Genomic DNA, 21,179 nt, shown 5'->3' with positions numbered 1-21,179 from the left:
TTATTCCCAATAAGGGAGACCATAGAGTCCATGTTTCTTTGGGTCTGGCTTACTTCACTTAGTATTATTTTTTCCAAGTCCTTCCATTTCCTTACGAATGGGGTAATGTCATTCTTTCTGAAAGAGTCATAAAATTCCATTGTGTATATGCACTACATTTTCCTGATCCATTCATCTACTGAGGGCATCTGGGTTGGTTCCATTTCTAGCTATGACAAATTGTGCTGCAATGAACATTGTTGTGCTGGTGGCTTTAGTGTGTTCCTGTTTGTGGTCCCAAAAGTGGGGCTGCTGGGTCATAGGGGAGCTCTATGTTGAGCATTCTGAGGAATCTCCATACAGCTTGCCAGAATGGCTGAACCAGTTTACAAAGACGATGATAAGTTAAATGGACTCCAGATTATGGAAACGATTGTTATATTACTGTTGTAATCGTAGCTTCTATTATAGATGATCTTCTTGTATCCCCTTCCTGTGGTGTACCTGCACTATCTCTGTATCTTATCTGAGTACACTGGAAACCGTGTATACTGGTATTAGAACTAGGAAAATGAAAGGGAATACCAAAATTGAGAGATACATGGTAAAAAAGACATATGACTACAAAAGCAATACGCAAAACTGTTTGGTGTAAATGAACTGAACAATTTGTGGGGAAAGGGGGATGGGGGAGGGGGAATAAGGGAGGAGGTAACAAACAGTACAAGAAATGTATCCAATGCCTAACATATGCAACTATAACCTCTCTGTACATCAGTTTAACAATAAAAATTAAAAAAATATATACTCTACAAACAGTACAATAAATGTATCCAATGCCTAACATATGCAACTATAACCTCTGTGTACATCAGTTTAACAATAAAAATTTAAAAAATATATACTCTACAACCAGAAAAAAAAACAAAATGTATTTCCATAAATTCCTTATTAAACTGGTATCATTTGGGGGTTATAAAATATTACTCAAGAACAATAACATTATATTGGCCAATAACTTTTACAGTCTGAATTACTTAGCTTATTTAGAAAAAACTCTCTTTTAAACTGTTCCATTCATGAGACCAATAGTTTTAATATCTGATTTGCTATTGCATCAGAATTCAGCTACATTTAAGAGCCACAGTTTTAACAGTCATGTCCAAAGGAAGAAATATTACTGCATTCACATGAATGGATGGAACATTACAACAATGTCACTGAAACCACAGGAAAGAGAAATCCCAGACATAAATTAATGGAATTTTTAACATATTTTGAAACTCTTACTGAGCATTTGTAGACATTAAAGTGGGAGATTTTTGCATAGCAAGGAGCCAAGCAAAAAATTGTTGATATGACAAGACACTTAACTCAAAAGTCTAGAAAATTAAGTATGTAATATGTGTTTTTTTTTGTTTTTTTTTCCCAAACTAGAAACGTCTTAATTTGATTTTCTTCTTAATTTTCCTGAAACACAGACAGTTTCAGTTATATTTTGGTGAAGATCTCCTGGAAGTTTGACTAAGACAATGAGAAAATAATTGAAGTAACAAAAGCCAGATAAATGAATAAAGTGGTATGGAATTTAAATTCAGGCTTCCTGAAATATGAGAGAGGAAAGGTATGATGCCTGTTAGAATTGTACCTAAGGTTGATGCGGACAGGTATTTAATCTGTGAGTGTTTTCTCCCCTCACTAACTGAATGACTAACTTGGTTTTCTGTGTTCCAGATTATCAAATGATGGATCTAATAATCCCAGCAGTGCTGTAGGAAGAGCAGAGTCAGCAAAGCACAAGAAAAGACCCAGTTACCGGAGATGGAAAGCTCTGTACTGACAGAATAAAAAAATGAAAATCTGTGTTTCAATTGAACTCAGAGAGGCCTGAGACAATATCTGTAATATTTCTAGTGTTGACATCTACAGTGTCTCCATTGCAAATTCAAATCCACTTATGTCTTTTCCTGAGTATCATGAGTAATGGTTATCCATATTCTGTAAGTGTGGTAAAATAGTGCACCTTATCCACAGAGGAAAATCCTTGGTTAACCACCACACTCAAAATGGTAGTATATTTTGTCTATATTTCAATCCATCACTTTGGCTAACACTGTTGCTGGTGTGTTTTTTTCTTCACTAGAATGAAAGCACCCAGTTATATCACACTACATTCTCTGAGTTACAAACCCAAAAGAATTTGCCTAGGAATCCACAGACAATATCTGCTAAGTCATTTTCATCATAACTTGTTAACAAAGTCTTTCATTATTACCTCAAAATATATCTTCATATGTGATCAAATGATTAGAAACACCTAGATCAAGAAGACTGAAGGAGGAAAAAGAAAAGTAAAGGAGAAGAAATACTCAGGTCAAAGACAAAATCTACTAGTTAGAATGCATGATAGAGCTAATTCCCTTCTATCTGTACATTTAAAGAAATATTAACTTTTTTTAAAGAAAAGAGCAGCTGTATTTACATTAGACACAAACAATTGGTAGAATGAATCTGCAGTAAAAATCCTCTAAAGTTGATATCAATTAATTTGTATGGGTCCTTTTGTTGTTGTCATTTTGTCTTCTTATGAAGGTATATTATGTAAACATTTTATGAGATATTTTGATGTAAATAAGCACCCAAAAGAAGTGTAATAGAAATGACAAACAATGAATGGTAGATTTCTCAATTGATACAAGTCAGGAGAGACAATTATCAAATAAATATTTAAAAATTACTAATATGAAAAGTAATAAAATTAGAGTGTTGGCATATGAGAACTAGGTGAAATTTACAGAACATAGAAACTCAGCTATCAGAACTATCATTAAATCCAAGCCACAGACAGATTGATAGATTTTGAGTCATATTTTTATTATTTTACGGAGTGTTCCCATATGATTCTTGAAAGGCAAATAAGTTGCTGTAACACAGTGGAATTTGTTTTAGTACTTTTTTTGTAATTTATTTATTAATTAATGAAAAGTTTTTTTTTTTTTTTTGACAAGGTGTTGTGCAAAAAGGGTACAGTTACATAGTAGGGAAGTTTTTCTTTCCCTTTACTAGGTCAGGTAGACATATATACAATATACCATGTACCAAGAACATATACAATAGCCACATGACCTACGCCGAAGAAAATTCACCTAGGGCTTTAAATGTCATGTCAGCAATAGACATTATGTCGACAATAGTCTTATATGAACGTACATACATAGCATTTGAGCTATTGTGATCCACTGAGAGGTCAATTTTTGACCTTTATATGTTGAGTAGTTGTTTGATTTAGTTACATAGTGTAAGGTCGCTGACCCAAACCTGTGGGAAATACCATTTGACAAGAAGTTTTTGGTTTCACAGACCTGGTCTCTACTGTATCCCCCTCCCCCAACCTTAACAGTCATATATCAGGGAGATCATGCCCCTTTGTTTTCTGTGTTCTAGGCTTGTCTTGCTCATCATTATTTGTTCAAGTTCTGACCACTTCCCTGCGAATAACAATATTTCACCATTTCTAATCTCTATGTAGTATTCTATTGTGTATAGGTACCATATTTTTTGGATCCATTAAACTGTGGAGGGGCATCTGGGTTGTTTTCATATTTTGGCTATTGTGAATTGTGCAGCAATAAACATGGAAGTGCAAATGTCTTTTTGATATCATGGGACCTGTTGTTCAGAATAGATGCCTAGGAGTGGTATGGCTGGGTCACAGGGTAGGTCTATGTTGAGCTTTTTGAGAAACCTCCATACTGTTCTCCAAAGTAGTTGTACTAATTTGCACTCCCACCAACAATGGAGGAGGGTTCCTTTTTCCTGGCACCCCCTCCAGCATTTGTTGTTGCCTAAGTTTGGAGTATAGGCCATTCTAACTGGAGTAAGGTGGTATCTAAGGGTTGTTTTTATTTGCATTTCCTTTACTGCCAGGGATGTTGAACATTTCCTCAAATGTTTCTTGGCCATTTTTATCTCTTCTCCTGTGAAGTCTCTCTATAGCTCCTTTGCCCATTTCCTAATTGGTTTACTGGGCTTGGAGGGGCTTAGTTTTTTGAGTTCTCTGTAGATGACCGATATTAGGCCTTTGTCTGTTGCTGTGCTGGTAAAGATCCTTTCCCATATGGTTGGCTGTCTTTCTGTTTTGGTGGCTATGTCCTTAGCTGTGCAGAAACTTTTTAATTTGTAGTAGTCCCATTTGTCGAGTCTCTCCCCTAGATGTTGTGCCCCTGGGACTCTATTCAGGATGTTCCTTCCTGTGCCTATAAGTTCTAGTGTCTTTCCTACTCTATCCTTCAGTAGTTTCAAGGATTGAGGCCTTATATTGAGGTCCTTGATCCATTTTGAGTTTATCTTGGTGCATGGTGATAGGCTTGGGTCTACTTTGAGTTTTCTGCATATGGCTGCCCAGTTCTACCAGCACCAGTAGTTGAAGAGGCTCTGTTTATTCCATTGTATGTCTTTAACTCCTTTGTCGAATATCAGCTAACTGTAAGAGTGCTGTTTTATTTCTGGGTCTTCAATTCTATATTATTGGTCTTCAGGTCTGTTTTTATGCCAATACCAGGCTGTTTTTGTTATGATGGCTTTATAGTAGAGCTTGAAGTCTGGTATTGTGATACCTTCTGCACTACTTTTTTTGCCTAGAATTGCTTTGGCTATTCTAGGTCTTTTGCTGCTCCAAATCAATTTATGGGTTGCTTTCTCTATTTCAGTGAAGAATGTAGCTGGGATTTTGATGGGGATTGCATTAAATTTGTATAACAATTTCGGCAATATGGCCATTTTCACTATATTGATTCTGCTTACCCATGAGCATTGGAGGTCTTTCCATCTCCTTGTGTCTTCTTTGATTTCCTTTATTCGATTTTTATAGTTCTCATTAAATGGGTCTGTCACGTCTTTGGTTAGGTTGATCCCTAGGTACTTTATTCTTTTTTTGGCGACTGTAAAAGGAATTATTTCCATAATTTCCTTTTCTGCTTGTATATTGCTGGTGTACAGAAAAACTGCTGACTTTTGTGGATTGATTTTGTAGCCTGCTACTTTGCCAAAATGGTTTATTATGTGTAGGAGTTTGGGGACTGAGTTTTTTGGGTCCTTCAGATATAAGATCATGTCATCTGCGAGTAGGGATAGCTTGATTTCTTCCTTGCTGATGTGGATCCCTTTGATGTCCTCCTCTTTCCTTAATGCTATGGCTAGGGATTTCAGCACTGTATTGAAAAGAAGAGGGGAGAGTGGGCATCCTTGTCTTGTTCCTGAGTTTAGGGGGAATGATTTTATTTAATACGATATTATCAGTTGGTCTGTTGTATATGGCTTTTATTGTTTTGAGGGATGTTCCATCTATTCCTGTTCTCTCCAGAGCTTTTAATAAGTGTGGATGTTGTATTTTGTCAAAGGCTTTTTGGGCATCGACTGAGATAATAATGTGATTCTTGATTTTAGTTCTGTTGATGTGGTGAATTACATTGATTGATTTACAGATGTTGAACCATCCTTGTGACTGTGGGATAAAGCCTACTTGGTCATGATGTATAATTTTCTTGATCAGTTTCTGGATCCTGTTAGCAAATATTTTATTGAGGAGCTTTGCATCTGTGTTCATTAGTGATATTTGTCTGTAGTTCTCTTATTTTGTTGAGTCTTTGCCTTGTTTGGGGATGAGTATGATATTAGCTACATAGAATGTGTTTGGGATTTCTCCCTCTGTTTCTATTTCACGGAAGAGTTTGAGGAGTATTGATATTAGCTCCTCAGTAAAGGTTTTATAGAATTCGTGTGTGAATCCATCTGGACCTGGGCTTTTTTTTTTGGGAGGCTCTTGATTACCCCCTGTATTTTGCTGTAAGTTATTGGTTTATTTAGTTGACTTATTTCTCCTTGGTTCAGTTTGAGAGTTTATACTTCTCTAAGAATTGATCCATTTCTGTAAAATTATCATTTTTTTTCATGAGTAGAGGTTCTGGAAATAATCCCTTATGATTGTGTGAATATTGTGTGTATTTCTTGTAATTTTTCTGGTGGAGTCCCTGATCTTATAGATATGAGTCTCTTCCCTTCTTTTTTTTTGTAAGTCTTGTGAGGGGTCTGTCAATTTTATGTATTTTCACGAAGAACCAGCTTTTAGTCTTATTTATTTGTTGAATGGTCTTTCTATTTTCAATCACATTTATCTCTTCTTTAATCTTTGTAATCTCTCTCCTCCTAGTCATTTTGGATTCGATCATTTCTTGTTTATTCAGTTGTTTTAGTTTCATCGTGAGGTTATTTACCTGCTCTGCTTCCATTCTTTTAATGTGAGTGCTGAGGGCAATGATCTTGCCCCTCAGTACTGCTTTAGCTGTATCCCATATGTTCCTTTGTGATGTATTTTCATTGTCATTGTGGCTGATGAATTTGTTAATTTCATCTTTAATTTGGTCTGTGGCCTAAGTGTTAGATAACAGTGAGGGATTTCCCCTCCAAGAATGTGTATATCCTCTGTGGTAACCATTGTTATTGAGGGTTACCTTTATTCCACTGTGGTCAGATATAATACATGGAATGACGTCGATACTTTTATATTTGCAGAGGTTCTGTGTGTGGGCTATGACATGGTCTATTTTGGAGTATGATCCATGGGCTGCTGTAAAGAAGGTGTATTGGGTCTCTGTAGGGTGGAAGATTCTGTATAGATCTGTAAGATCCATTTGGGATATGGTGTTACTTAGGTCCTCAGCTCCCTTGCTAATCCTCTGGGTGTTGGATCTGTCTCTTGGAGAGAGTGGGGTATTAAAGACACCCACTATGATTATGTTTGGGTCTATCTTGTTCTGTAGTTCTGTGAGAATTTGCGTGAAATATGTATGGACTCTTTTGTTCAGTGAATATACATTTATTACCATGATGTCTTGATTCTGGATTTTTCCTTTGTCTTTTTGAGTTGATTTTAATGAGAAATCCAGCTTGTCTGAGATCAGGATGGCTACTTCTGCCGTTTTGGTAGTTGTGTTTGCTTGGAAGATCTTGCTCCATCTTTTCATTCAGTGCCTGTTTTTATCCCTTGCTGTAAGATGGGTCTCTTGTAGACAACAGATGGCCACTTTTTGTTTGAGGAACCACTCTGCCAGTCTGCTCCTCTTTATCAGAGTGTTTATACTGTTTATATTCAAAGAGATCAGGATAAGAGTGCTTTTCCCCTTCCATTTTCCTGTTATGCTGTTTTTCCTCTGTTTTTTTTTTCTTTTTTTTTCTTGTCTTTAGTGAGCTGTTGGGTTCTTGCTATGGTAGTTTCTTTCTGTTTCCGTCTGTGTGTCCTGTACGATTTCTGTTGGGTGGGGTTCCACTCTTAGAATTCACAGTAGGGCTGGTTTTTTATTCATATACTCCTTTAGATCCTCTTTGCTATGGAAAGATCTGGTTTTTCCCTTGAATATGAACTCTAACTTCTCTGGATATTTTATTCTGGGTTGGCAGTTGTTGGCCTGTAGGACTTGAATGGTGTTCTTCCATTCTCTTCGCGCATGGTAGGTTTGTGGGGAGAAGTCTGCTGTTATTCGGATCCTTTTCCCATTGTAATAAATTTCTTTCCTCGCTTTGGCTGCATTCAAAATTTGCTCTTTATTCTTGAGATCTGTAGTCCTTATTATTATGTGCCTGGGAGAGGATTTTCTAGGGTCTGGCCTGCCAGGTGTCCTATAGGCTTCGGTTACCTGGGTCAGTTCCCTTGTGAGATTGGGGAAGTTTTCTGCAATCACTTTATTGAAAATATGTTGAAGCCCTCTGCTCTGGTATTCAGCTCCTTCTTGTATTCCAATTATGCACAGATTATATCTCTTGTCTTTTTCCACTAGCTCCTGAATTAGTCTGACCTGGAGCTTTACCATTTCTTGGAGTGTGGTAATTTTCTGGTCCTTGTCGGCTGCATATTCGTCCAAGAGAGAGATTCTGGCTTCAATATGGTCAATTCTTTGTGCTGTGGATTCAAGTGTGGAGTTTATGGATGTCAGGGAACTATTTATGGTTGCCAGATCAGCTCTGATCGTGGAAATTTCTTCCTTTAAAGAGTTGTATTTTAAATCTATTTTTTTGTGCATTTCGCTTCTCAGGATGTTAAGATCTTCTTTAACAGAGGTTTGCACTGTATCCATTTTTGCTTCCATTTCTTTCTTGGTTTCCTGAAGGTCCTTCAAGACTTCCATTCTAAACTCCTGGAATTGTTTTGTGATTTCATTCCTGAGGCTTTCCATCATTTCTGCTATAGTAACCTCGGTTGTTTTTTATTCTCCATCTCCTCTTCGGTTGTATTGCTTTTTGGAGCTGGTGAGTTGGCCTGCCCTTTCACGTAGTTTGCAATATTTCTTTGTGATTTGCACATCTAAGGATCTGTAGGCGGCGTCCTTGGGTTGGCTTTGTGCTGGTTCCCACTGGTCCATCAGTGGGAGACTTGTGTCCTAGCTCTTGGTTTGAGTTTGGCTGTTGAACCTTACTGCCCAATGGGTGCGCATGACCATCTTGGTTGTTTCTGGGGTGGTCACGCTCACTGCACTTGGGGGTTGGTAGGTTCTGTGTCTTTCTCTGAGGGACAGTGTCCTGGCGATGTGTTGTGCTGATCCTAGCGTGCCCCTGGTGTGGGTTTGCAGGTCGCTGATTCAGCTTGGCGTGAAGGCTTTTCTCTTCTTTGGTTCTTTTTTCTACTCGGTGCCTTGTTCAGAGTAGCTCACCTCTCAGATTAAGATTTGCTGCTGAGAGGCGGTTCGCCCACCTGTGTGGGTTGCTCCAGGGCCGGTGTTGTTGAGGGGCGGCCCGCCCACCTGTGCGAGATGCACCTAGCAGAGCAGGTGCTGCTGCTGGGGAGCCCTGCCCTCCTGTGTGAAGTGCGCCTACCAGAGCAGGCACTGCTGCTAGGGGCCCCACCCACCTGCATGAAGCTCCTGTGGAGGTTTGGGCAGGAGGTCCACTTGCTGGAGGGCTAGCACGCTGGCCCACACTGGCTATGGGGGGGGGCGTCCGTCCATGTGCACTCTAGTGCTTACTCTGGGGGTGTGCTGCCCCGAGCTGTTGGAGGGTGCTTGTGCCCTCTTGCGAGTTTGCTGTGGGGGGACAGTATGCGTGAGCCCCAGCTGGGCCAAGTGTCCAGGCATGGGTTGGTGTCCACAGCCTCTGTGCCTCAGCTGTGAGGGGGGGCGTGTGTTCGGGCCCAGTGAGCCTGTGACTGCTGTTCAAAAAGTCTGCGAGGCCCAGGCGCCTCAGATGGGGCTTCCAATGCCTGTCGGTCCCCGGGCCCCTGTTGGGGAGGGGTCAGGGCCGGTGCAGCCTGGCTCAGGCTCTCTGCTTCCTTGGTGCTGCTCTGCCCCTGCTAGCTCCTGTGTCCTCCCAGAGTCTGTAGGGACCTTTTGCCACCTGAGTTGTGGCTGGCTCCTTTGTTCCCTCGGGGTAGGGAGTGGGAGGGAGGGAGCTCTAGCTTCTTTGTAGTTTTGGGTCTCAGCTAGAGCTAGTCTCCCATGGTGGGGGGGGGGGGAGTAATGGGAAAGTTACTGGTCCTGGGTTGAGTGTGTGTCCTACGCCATGGTGGGCTTTTTCGGGGCTGTGGTGCTGGGGTGTGGAGATTGGTTGTTTGGTGGTGGTGGCCCCGGCTCACCCCATCTGCACCACCTGGTTCCGCTGCTGCTTACGTCTGATCCCGGCTGTTCGGGTCCACAGCTCTGGTGTCTCCATCGGTCCGCACTCAGTTCTGGGGTCTGTGGAGCTCCTGCCATCTGGACTCTGAGCTCCTGGCGTGACTTTTCAGCAGTTGGTTTGCTGGTGCTGGGTCTCCTTTTCCAGCCTAGCCCTGATTGGGCCAGGGTTGGCGGGGGGGAGGGGTACCCTGGAGATTTTCTGGCTCCGTGCAGGTCATAGGCTCTTTTGTTGTTGTTGTTGTTCTTTTTCATTTCCTGAGTTCCTCTGTTGCTTCTGGCTGCTGGTTTTGCTGGATTCCTGATGGGGTGTTGGGTGCTGGAGTTCCCAGCTCACTATTCAGTTGGAGCGAGTTGGGGTGCCTCCCTACTGTGGCAGCGGCATCTTCTGTAATTGTTTTAGTTCTTTCCTTTAGCACTAGCCAGGTCTCTGCTCTTACATGTGTCAGGGAAGGTAGCTTATAAGAAACTTTTACAGAGACATTCTGTTACAGACTCTCATAGTAAGGTTTGCAGGGATACTGTTGGACAGTGGCTTTCATGTATTTCAGGATTTGAGCTCTGGAGAAATGGTGTGAGCTTTAGGAGTTGGATGGAGATGTTCTTCAGAAATGACTGCCTTGAAGGTGCCATGAGTAAATGCTGATCACTTTACACTACTGACCAAAATAGACAGCCAGACTAAGATCTTGGGGAGGGTACAGGCACTGCAGGAACCAGGTACCAGAGGAGGCTATGAACACTGCAGAAATTTGCCAAGACAACAAACCAGAAAGAAGAAGCAGAATTCATTTCTCCTGGACCATAATATCTCACATATAGTACCAGCTTCCTTGACATCTACAGAAAGGAAAGTATTTAAAAGTTCAAACAGAAAAAAATTAATAAATTAGGTTATCCGGGAATTTTGGAAGATAGATGTAAATAGAGAACGATATTAGTTACATATGTAAATAGGGAATAAAGTATTTCATTGGTTTAGAAATATTTAATATTAACAGAATATAGATATGTGGATAAGATCTTCCTGAAAGAGCAAAGCTTATTAATACATTGTGAAAGACGCAAATAATTATATGTCTGTTACTGGAAGTGAAGTAAAAATGATCAGAAATGAAAAGGAGTACTTCTTAAAAATAAGACACCGGGACATTTAATTTTAAGAATGAATAAATGAATTCCCTCTGAAGATACACTCCAACTTCTTTTGAAAGAGAACAATTGAAGGCAGATTGTTATGAATCTTCAAGAAATGCATCACCTTAATTGATTCATTTGTAGTCCTCTGCAGAAATACTGTACTTGAAAAGATGGATGTATTTTGACACCTTTCAAATATTTTCAGGCATTTACCGAATATACTGTGACAGAGAGTACTTATAAGAATTTTCATGAGTTAAACCAGAAGTGCTGACTTTCTTCCAACCAAATTAGATTTCCAAATTCTATTAACAGATTGTTTAAAAGAAAGTATCTGTTCACCATGATTGCTAGTAAACTATTTCTATAACAAAGAACAAATGGACAAATATTTCAATGGGTAGGATATATCTCGGGTATATTTGTACATGTATATATTTATTTATATATAAAGTATGTTATGGCATGCATTGTTAATAGCTGAAATTTCATTTTTCATATTTTTTTCAAAGTTACCTAATTGTATTCAAATCGGATTGATTTTATACAAAGAAAAATATGTTATATGTTATTGGATACCTTTTAGTTCAACAACATACTAACAAATTTTCTATGTCAATTTCCACGTACATATATAAAACACATCTCCATATATTTGTATTTATACATATATAGAGCATATATAATCTTTCAATATATGCTGTATATTCTCTATATATTATTTTCATATATATGTATAAATAATAATAGGCACTGTGACATCTGCTGATAGGATGTTATTTCGCATGCATTTAAATTGTTCACAAAGTACAATATCCTTTTGAAATGATCTTTATTGTTCTTTAGAATCTATTGGATTATATAGAAGTCTCAAAATTATTTTTCAAGAAATTGAAATGGAAAGAGTAAATATACAGATATATTGTACACATTTTTCACCTAAATCATATGCTCATAAATATTGAGAATAACATAAGCTAAAACAAACTCATTGAGAACTATCATAGGAAATCAAAACTAGCCTTTGGCTTTAAGAATTTACTTAGTCTTGAAACATAAAATCATACAAAATATTCTCTGTGTTTTATAATACAATAAATAATATGATTATGTGGCTACAGTGACAGTACAACTGATTATATAAATGTCACAGTTTTGTTATGAATGCTATGACTAGTTTAACTTGACTCTGAATCTAGGGTCTAAATGAGATAGCCTATGGAATATATATTCAATGCAAGAACGCTAGCAATGAGTTCTTTTAATCTGAGGGCTGTTTTTTGTTTTGTTGATTTTTCTTTTTTATTTTATATGGTATCTATGTAACATTTTTTATTTTAATTTTATTGTCAAGATGATAAAGTGATAACAGTTATACACATAAGGTAGTGAGTATACTTCTTGTCAAAATTGTTGCATTTTAGATAAAAGGTAAGTAAAGTAAAATTACTGTCACTCCTTACATTAAGGTACTCTGACTATTCTGTGGCTTACAGAAGTGGGTCTTTTTTTTCCAGTTTAAAAATCTCTGGTGTTCTATTAAAACAAAACAGTTGTTCTGTGTAATATACACAGAACAGATAGCACATCTTTCCTCAGTTTCTAAGGATTCAATACAAGTGATTCAAAATTGAGTCAGATTCTCTACTTTCCTAAATCCTTGCAGGGAACAAATTCCAGTGGCATGGAGAGGGAATGTTTACAAATGAATGACTAGTGACTGACTTTAATCACTGGAGAGTGACAAAAGGAAACAACCAACTGGTACCTGTTGGTTTCAGAGACTGTTAGTCTCCAGGATGAAGGAAGAAAAGAAAAGAGCAGCAAGAATAAATACTGTTCTCTGCTTTTCACATGTCTTCCCATCAATCACCCATCAACGAGTGTTAGCTCTTAGAAGCCAGAGAGTCAGGCAACCCTGAGGTAACAATGTGATGTTAGCAGACTTGCAGAATACAGAGAAAGACAGATGAAATACAAGCTACAAGAGGTTACTTGGTTCTCAAAAACACTTAGTTCTAAAACCCAGATTAAAATGAATAATATGAAATAATTCATCAATAAAAAAATTAATGTTCTATGTATGTGCTCCCAGTATTCTTAACTTTACCTTCAAAAATTAACTCTTGTTGATATTTACTTATCTAGGAAGTGTCAGATAAAATTACAGGTTTCCCTGTATAGTTGTAGCAAACAAATTTCATATAGAAAAATTTAAACACGCAAATATCATAACTGGTGAATGTTAAATAAATAGATTAGATGCAAGGCTGTGGTTAAGAAAAGAGAAAAATGACATAAAATATTAAAGAGAACTTAGCTCAGGGAACAGGATATGGAAGAATTGCTCAGATAACCTGAAGCAGATAGCTGAATGCTGAGTGCCATCTCAAAGGAAAGTTGAACTCTAATAGCAAAACACAGACAACCTGTGGCAATAGGCAAAGTTCTCTTTTGTTTCCAACCTATTACCCAATTATGATGACAGTCAGTCAATGACGCCTTTTGTGAAAGTTGAGTCTCAGGCCACAAGTAGAAAGTATAGAGAGGGAAGGTAGATGGACAGCAGAAAATATTCTGCACATCAAGAGAGCTCGAATTGCAATTCCTGAATTCTATTTTAGGATTCCTATTAATAGAGATATATTAAAATCTGCTAATGTAAAAAAGATCACAATTTTCCAAGGGTAGAAATTAGCTAGGAAGCTAAAAATACTCCCCACTACACCAGGATAAAATCCTGTTCTCTTTAAAATAGGAGGGAGTAATTTGATGGGCTGGGATACAGAAATATTGCAGTTGGAGACAAAGAATAAATCTAAAATTAAAGAATCTATTCAAATTCATTTTTAGTAAATTCCCACATTTGACAGGTAATTTCAAGCCATGGCTTGTGTAAAGGTTTGATGGACACAAATTATTTGAGTTAATTTCAGGTGTATACAATTCTAGACCTTGACAAATTTAAATGTCTTCTAACTTTGGCCTAAGACAATTTCTCTTTAAAATGTTCTGAAAATCATTTTATGTTTTTGAATTGTAAATACAGGTTCCTTGCCAGTTCTCAGCAGCCTATGCCTATAATCTTAGCTACACGGGAGGCTAAGATTTGAGGATCACAGCTAGAAGTCAGAGTGGGAAGGAAAGCCTGTCAGACTCTTATCTCCAATTAACCACCAAAATGCCAGAAGTCAAGTTATAGCTCTAGTGGTAGACTGACAGCCTAAGGAAAGGAACAATGCCCAGGCCCAGAATTCAAGCAAGTATAGGCCCCCTCAATAACCAAACAAAAGTTTTCATTTAGAAAAAAAAAAAAATCAAACCAATTTTTTCTTTAAATCAGGTTTTCAAAACGTATTTTATTTACCAGATAAGAAATGAATAGCCCTCTTATTTTAGAAAAAAAAAGGCTCATTGAATACAAAGTGAAGACCACTATAATAAAAGAGCAGTTTTATCACATATAGCTTGTAGTGAAGCATGCATTTCATACACATATACGTGGAAACTAGAGTTGAAATTCTAAAATTAGATTGAGAGAATAATTACATTATTTTATTAGAGTCTATAATTTTATTGATTCAACATCTGTTTAATCATTTATTTTGAATAATAAATCATATATAATATCAAATAACATGTATGTATATTCTATTAAAACAGTTACTTGATTTTACAGTTCTGAAAACAGTTACATTTTTTATTAGCACATTCTAAAACTCAAAATTACAGGAACCTATTGTGGGGCAAAAACAAAAATGAGAAATTACTATTTGATTACCAAGACTTCAACAAATGTCTTAGTGTAAAAACTCCTTGAAAATGAAGAGTAGGTACAAAACCCATATTTAATTTAGATGACACATTTTGAATAAAATCCTTTGGCAACTTAAAATAATTTTTTTTTATCCTCGTGTTGACTTTGTGGTTTAATAAAGTAGAAGGAAGAAAGGCATGTGGCTATGCGGTACAATACATATGTCAAGTTGAGTGGCTAACAATAGTATGGAAGATATTATTAGAGAATTTTATTATGAATAAAAGATAAAATTACTTATTTTATGTCATGTAGACAGACATGATGTTATATTACCTAATATTTTATAAAGGAACATTCAGAAAATGTTATTAATTTGATTCTCATCAGAGGTTCTCATCATAAATACACACCTTTCTCTTGTAAATAGTCAATATTATATAGTAATGTATTGTCATCTTTCAACTCTTCTCATGATATAAACATATGTATATATATTCTACTCTACACACATAATGCATTTTGATTTAACTCTAATCTCTTTCTTGCATAAGCCACTTGTAATTAATTATTCTTTAAATATTAAATTCAAACATTGTAAACTTAAGAATTTTTATACAATAATTTGGCTCACTCTCAGTATTGTTTTTAAAACATCTGTCTTTTCCTTTCATTGTCTCTGTGTTTCTTTCTCCTCAGAGGTTAACATTTTGCACTTGCTTGCATTTGCTTTACTGAAGTTTTTTACTTCCTTTTTATAGCAATGGAACCATCCATTTCCCAATAGCCCCATTCTATAACTTAAAATATTGACATCAGTGTCATCATCACCACCATGTAAAAAGTGACAAGTGGAGAGATGAGGTCAAAGCAAGTATGCATTGCAAGTAGAAACAAAACAAAGGATATGAAAGATGTCATATATTCAAAATGCACGTTTAAAAAGTCTGTACTACACTATCAAATAATACTTTCACAATTAAATATAAAATGTATGCTACTATTCACAGATATCAAGTGCAAGGAGTGGTGATCTGTCAGTTTGGAATTTACTTATAGAATGATGACAGTACTATTTGCCTTAATGATATAAACAACAGATTCTAAGTACTAAGTAAAATCTGAGCCACTTAAAGAAACTCAGCTTTCTTGATAGCATCTCCAGATCTTCCGCCAGGTGCATAGTGATTGTACAAATGTCAGACTACATGTTGACTATGTATATATCCATTTATACACTATACCTAATTGGAAGTGCATTTTTATAATTTTATTTATTTTCAAAGTGATTTATAGAACGGTTAGAGTTTCATATGTAAGGCAGTGAGTACATTTCTTATCCAACTTGTTAACTCCTCCCTTATTTTTCTCCCACTTCCCTCCTCCTATTCCCCTCCTCCCATGAGTTTTTGGCTCATCTTTTATCCTTTGTCTCTTGTTGTTCCCCTTCCTGGTACCCTGGGCATTATATAGACATTTATTGAAAGTGTTTTTTAGTAGGATATTTTACACTAAGGCCATAATCATGAAATCTTGTTAGCAATCCCCAGAGTGGATATCAATATATGCTTTCTATGATTTAAAATGTGTCATTGGTGCTGATATGAAAGAAAATTCTAAGGTAATAGTATTGGCACATTGTCTTCAATGTGTAATTAATGTGTCTTAACTAGATATATGACATCATTAATACCTATTGAAATGAAAAGATCCACCAAATAAAAATTATTTAGTAACTGTATTGGTGATTCAGGCTTAATGGGAGATTGATATTAAAAGTATTGGGTTCTAGAAATTAATATTATTTTCTGTGTTTGTCTATTTAGTTAAACATAGGATCTAAGAATTTATTTTAATTGAGCCACACAAATATTCATAGAAGTCATCAACAGACTTCAAAGTGGAAGGAAATGTAGTTTTTCCTCTCCTTTCCTTTGTTTTCTTCATCATCATGGTGAGTTTGTGTTTTAATAAAGTGGAGGCAGGAAAGGCATGTGGCTATGTGGTGAAATACATATGTCAAGTTGAGTGGCTAACAGTAGTGTGGAAGATATTATTAGAGAATTTTATTATGAATAAAAGATAAGTTAAAATTGGGTTCAAAATATCATATAGCATAGATTCTTTCCAATACATCAAGATCATTGTAAATCATTTCATCTGAAATATAATTAATTGTTCATTACAAGAAAATGAAAATTAGATTAGCTGCATTGTGTAATTATTGGAGTTCAAGATAAATGATAATTATGACTTTCATATGTGAAATGGCTATTCAAAGTCCAAGAATAGGGTTTAGGAATGAAATATAAAATTACAGTTAAGAATATGTATCAAGGCTCTCTATTTGATTTGAAACTTCATTTCAAACATTTTATATGTATCCTTTTACTTCATGGTCATAACTGCCAGAAGCCCTAACCCTGCTAAACACAAACATAATATTCAAAGCAAAGGAAAGTAAAGCAAAGGAAATCTTAGAATCATTCAATAAGTTGACAAATTTCTCGTCCTAAGAGCATGCTCTTGAGAAAATAATGACAATGTTTTCAGGCTTGTGTAATTAGCAGCATGATATTTTTGCTTTAAGTTCAAATTTCTAACCTGATCATCTCCTGAGCATTCTTGCTGTGCCTGTACTGGGGCTTTACCTTCATTGTTCCTTAGCTTTTTTGCTCAGAGTTATTTCTCTCACAAAGCTCCATTTCAAACTTTCATCTGGCTAATTGGAGAAGCATCTCATGAATTCTCACATCTCCACTTCCTGAGAAGTTAGAACTACAGGCATGAACCAATAGTTCTTGCCTTAGCATGAATCTTTTGGTTAGTGTATATCTTCCAGAAGTTTTGAATGTCTGCCTCTGGCCCACTTACATATTCTATGTTATTCTACACATTCTATGTTATCCTTTTTATACCATGTACAAATGCAAGTGACAGGTAGAATTTGTGAAATGCAGCCTTCCATCATTATTTTAACTCTGCAGATTAATTCATCAATTTCTCCATCCTGGGTAGCTGACCTGTGTATATTCCTGTCAGTAGGTCTCTGGCTTCTGTTTGGGGGTAGGAATCCCAAAATTTGGAAGTAGTAGGTGGGAAGGAATTGTTTACTCTGTTCTTGCCTCTATGCTGCGCTATAAGGACCAAGATTGCCAGGCCATAGGCACAGCAATTTCCCAGAAGATCTTACTAATGGCCCTTAAATCTTGAATTCTAATAATGATTATCTGCCCTAATCTATGTTCTTTTGAGGTTTCAATAACTAATGGCTCTTATGATACCTGGTGGACTGCATTGCAGTTTGTTATTTTACCTACATCTCTTCCTAAATGTCTCAAAAGAATTTTCAAAATATTATCCTTAAGCTATTTTAAAATGCATACATATTATACACTACTGACAAGATGATACCTCATGTGAGTAGTCAAAGTTTTGATGAAAAGTATGAAAGTAGTCAACTGATTCTTAATTTAGAAAACTGATAACTATTAAAGCTTGTGCTATGCTAAAACTATGATTTTTCTTATAGGAATATAACGTGACTGAGAAAATTAATTTAGTGAAGTATAAAATTAGTGAGTAAAAATGAATAAATAATATTTACTGAGTCAGATAAGATGTGTTACTATTAGTCATAAACCTGTTCCTATAATTTTCCTAGCCTCTGTTCAGACTTTTTTTTTTTATAATTACTTAAGATGTGATTTAAATAGTTTGGATGACATGAAATTTAGCTGATCCTCAGGAACAGAATTTTGTGTGTAATTACTTCAATATTGAAATTGAGAATTAAGTATCTTTGTGCACACGGAAGTAAGATTACATGGCCCCTTAAAATTACTTCTAACTCATACAAGGTGCCATGATACTTTATGCTAATAACAGTGGTCATCATAACAATAAACACAATAAAAATATACATTAATTAATACTAGTTTTCTAAAGAGGTAAATACACCCATGACTTACTGATGCATTTCTGTTACTAGCATATATAAGAGTTACATGCAAAGAAGAGACTTTGGGACAGTAAATAAAAGTGATTCACTAATGTTCTGAGCACAGTCATGAGCCTCTGACTGATGTGTTGATTTCCTCTCAGGAAAGGAGACATAATTAGTGTGACCTTTTGATAAGGTGGAAGATACAGGGTGAGACAAGTGCTCTCCAGACAGCTATTAGTAGCTTATGAGCAATTTGCTAATAGTAAACCTACCTTTATTAAAAATCATATGGTAAAAAAGATAATTGACAGCCATAGTAACGAGCATGTACAGAGAAGGAAGAGACATACAGTGAAGTGAAATTATTAATTATTTAAAATTAATGAAGTTTTAGCTCTGAGCAAACTGTGCTTTGGAAACACTTGTCTATGTAACACAAGTATAATAAACCTGAGAAAAATCAAGAATCTATTTTGTTTGGGAAATCGATGTTATTATAGCACTGAGGTACCAATTTTATTAAAGATTTGTTTGAATTTGTACGCCCATTTAACTGCACAGATTCTGTCATGTTTATGAAGCAGGCAGGGAAAATCTTTTCTAGTGCTTTTGTTCTCCTTACATGCTAAGGCAGCACATTTAAAAAGCCACAATTATTGGTCTTGCTCCCATATGAAACAATTTATTCAAAGTCAGTCTATCATGATAATCAATTGGTAAAGCTGCAATTGTACAGGAATACACAATAAACTTTTCAGAGGAAAACATTCCAGGAAAGAAATCAAGATATTTGGTCTGTTAGGGCACATCGAGCAGATACATAGTGAGAATTTGTAATTACAGACTAAGAGAAAGTTAAGTATAAAGAAGTATATGGAGCTAGGTATGAATATTTGCCAGAGCAGGATTTATATTCATTTTGTAACCAACACCAGCATTTGAAATCAGAATTTCATGCCAACTAAGCAGGTACTCTGCAGAGGAAGAGTTTAGGTGAAGTGGAGAACACCATTAAGGGGCCCAGGGATAGGATCAGTAATTTCTAATCATGGTATTTGAGATTAGAAAAGCAACTATCCCCTTGTAAAAAAAAAATACATTGTATCTGTAAACCCAGCCAGGCAGGAGTTCAACATAGCATATTTAACAGTTTCAGGTTAGCAAGTAGAAGTGAGCTTGAGTGGTAGAGAACCACTCACAAGAGAAAAAAAATCCCAGTGAGATCCCAAGGTCCTGAATACTGGCACACACAGTGAAAGAAGAAAAGAGAGAGACAGAGATGGAGAGGGAGAGAGGGAGGGCGAGGAAGAGAGAAAGAGACATGAGAGAGTTAAAAAAACAGAATTGGGGTCATATCATATAGAAGAACAATTGCTTAATAAGCATGAGACCCTGGGTTTAATACCTAGTGCCCACATTAAAAAATATATACATGTATATACCTAAAAAATCCATACATTTATATTCATATGTATATTATATATATAAAGAAAATGCAAAATTTTAAGTATGTAATTCCCAAAGATGAAGGATAGAATACAAAATTTACAGAAAACGTTTGCAAGGAATGTACATTACAATACTACCTCCACCCCACATTAAATTGGACACAGGAAAGAAGTACAATAACCAGTGGACATCCTTTTTAATGTTGCTAGTCATCAGCAAGCACCTTTACGGAGACAGGGGAGGTGAGGCATCAAACGGGGTTAGTGAGGCCACCAGACAGCTCCTTCATTAACACAGCTTATCTTTTCTACGAGACAGCATGTACCACACATGATTTATGCTAGGCATCAATAAAACCTATTAGAAATTTTACAGAACTCTGGAAATTAGACAAAAAGGTCTTTAACATCCTGTGTGGTCATTAAAAGCACCACCACATCCACAAGCACCACCAGAAATACCGTTGAACTTCAGCTTGGGGAACACACTATCCCTATCACTGTTGCGTTCTTAAATAAAGAACAGTCTTTTACTATAATAATGTGGAACTCCATGCTTAACAGAATCTGCAAGTAGGAAAAACAGTCACTGGTTCCTCAAATGTTATTACCACAGCATCAGTGTGATGCTAGCCTACTAAGCACAGAGCCCTGGTTTTATTTTTTTTAATTTTTAAAATTTAATTTATGGTTAAGGTGATATACAGAGGGGTTACAGTATCATACATAAGGTAGTGAGGACATTTCTTTTCAAACTTGTTACCTCCTCCTCCTCCATTTTTCTTTTGCCTTCCCTCCTCCTCATTTCCAACTTCTCATGTTGTACAGTTTACAGCATATCGTCTGGTAAGTATTGATGTTGCATTGGTTTTCCCCTTGTCCTTTGTCTCACTAGTTTGATGTTCCCCTTCCCTTCCCTGATTCAGATGAATGTATATACAATACCAAGGTAACAGAATCAAATACAGAGACAACAGAGCCCTGATTTTAAATCCACTGAGTCCCATACTGAAATAAACAGCAGCATGAGAAAAATATGACTCAATTTATTCCTTAAAAAGTAGCAAGTTATATCTCCTAAAACACTGTAAATTCAGAATATATTATATATATTATCTATTATTTTAGATACCTCAATAGCTCATTTGAATACCTCCAAATATTAGAGATATCATGTTTAAACTAAGAAAAAAGATTGACAACCAACATTTGATGTTGTTGTTCTTCATGGCGCTTGAACTCAAGACCTGGAA

Source organism: Perognathus longimembris, chromosome 19, assembly GCF_023159225.1.
Source record: "Perognathus longimembris pacificus isolate PPM17 chromosome 19, ASM2315922v1, whole genome shotgun sequence".
NCBI lineage: Eukaryota > Metazoa > Chordata > Mammalia > Rodentia > Heteromyidae > Perognathus > Perognathus longimembris.
The sequence above is the reverse complement of the archived record's forward strand: the minus strand, read 5'-3'. Positions refer to the sequence as shown.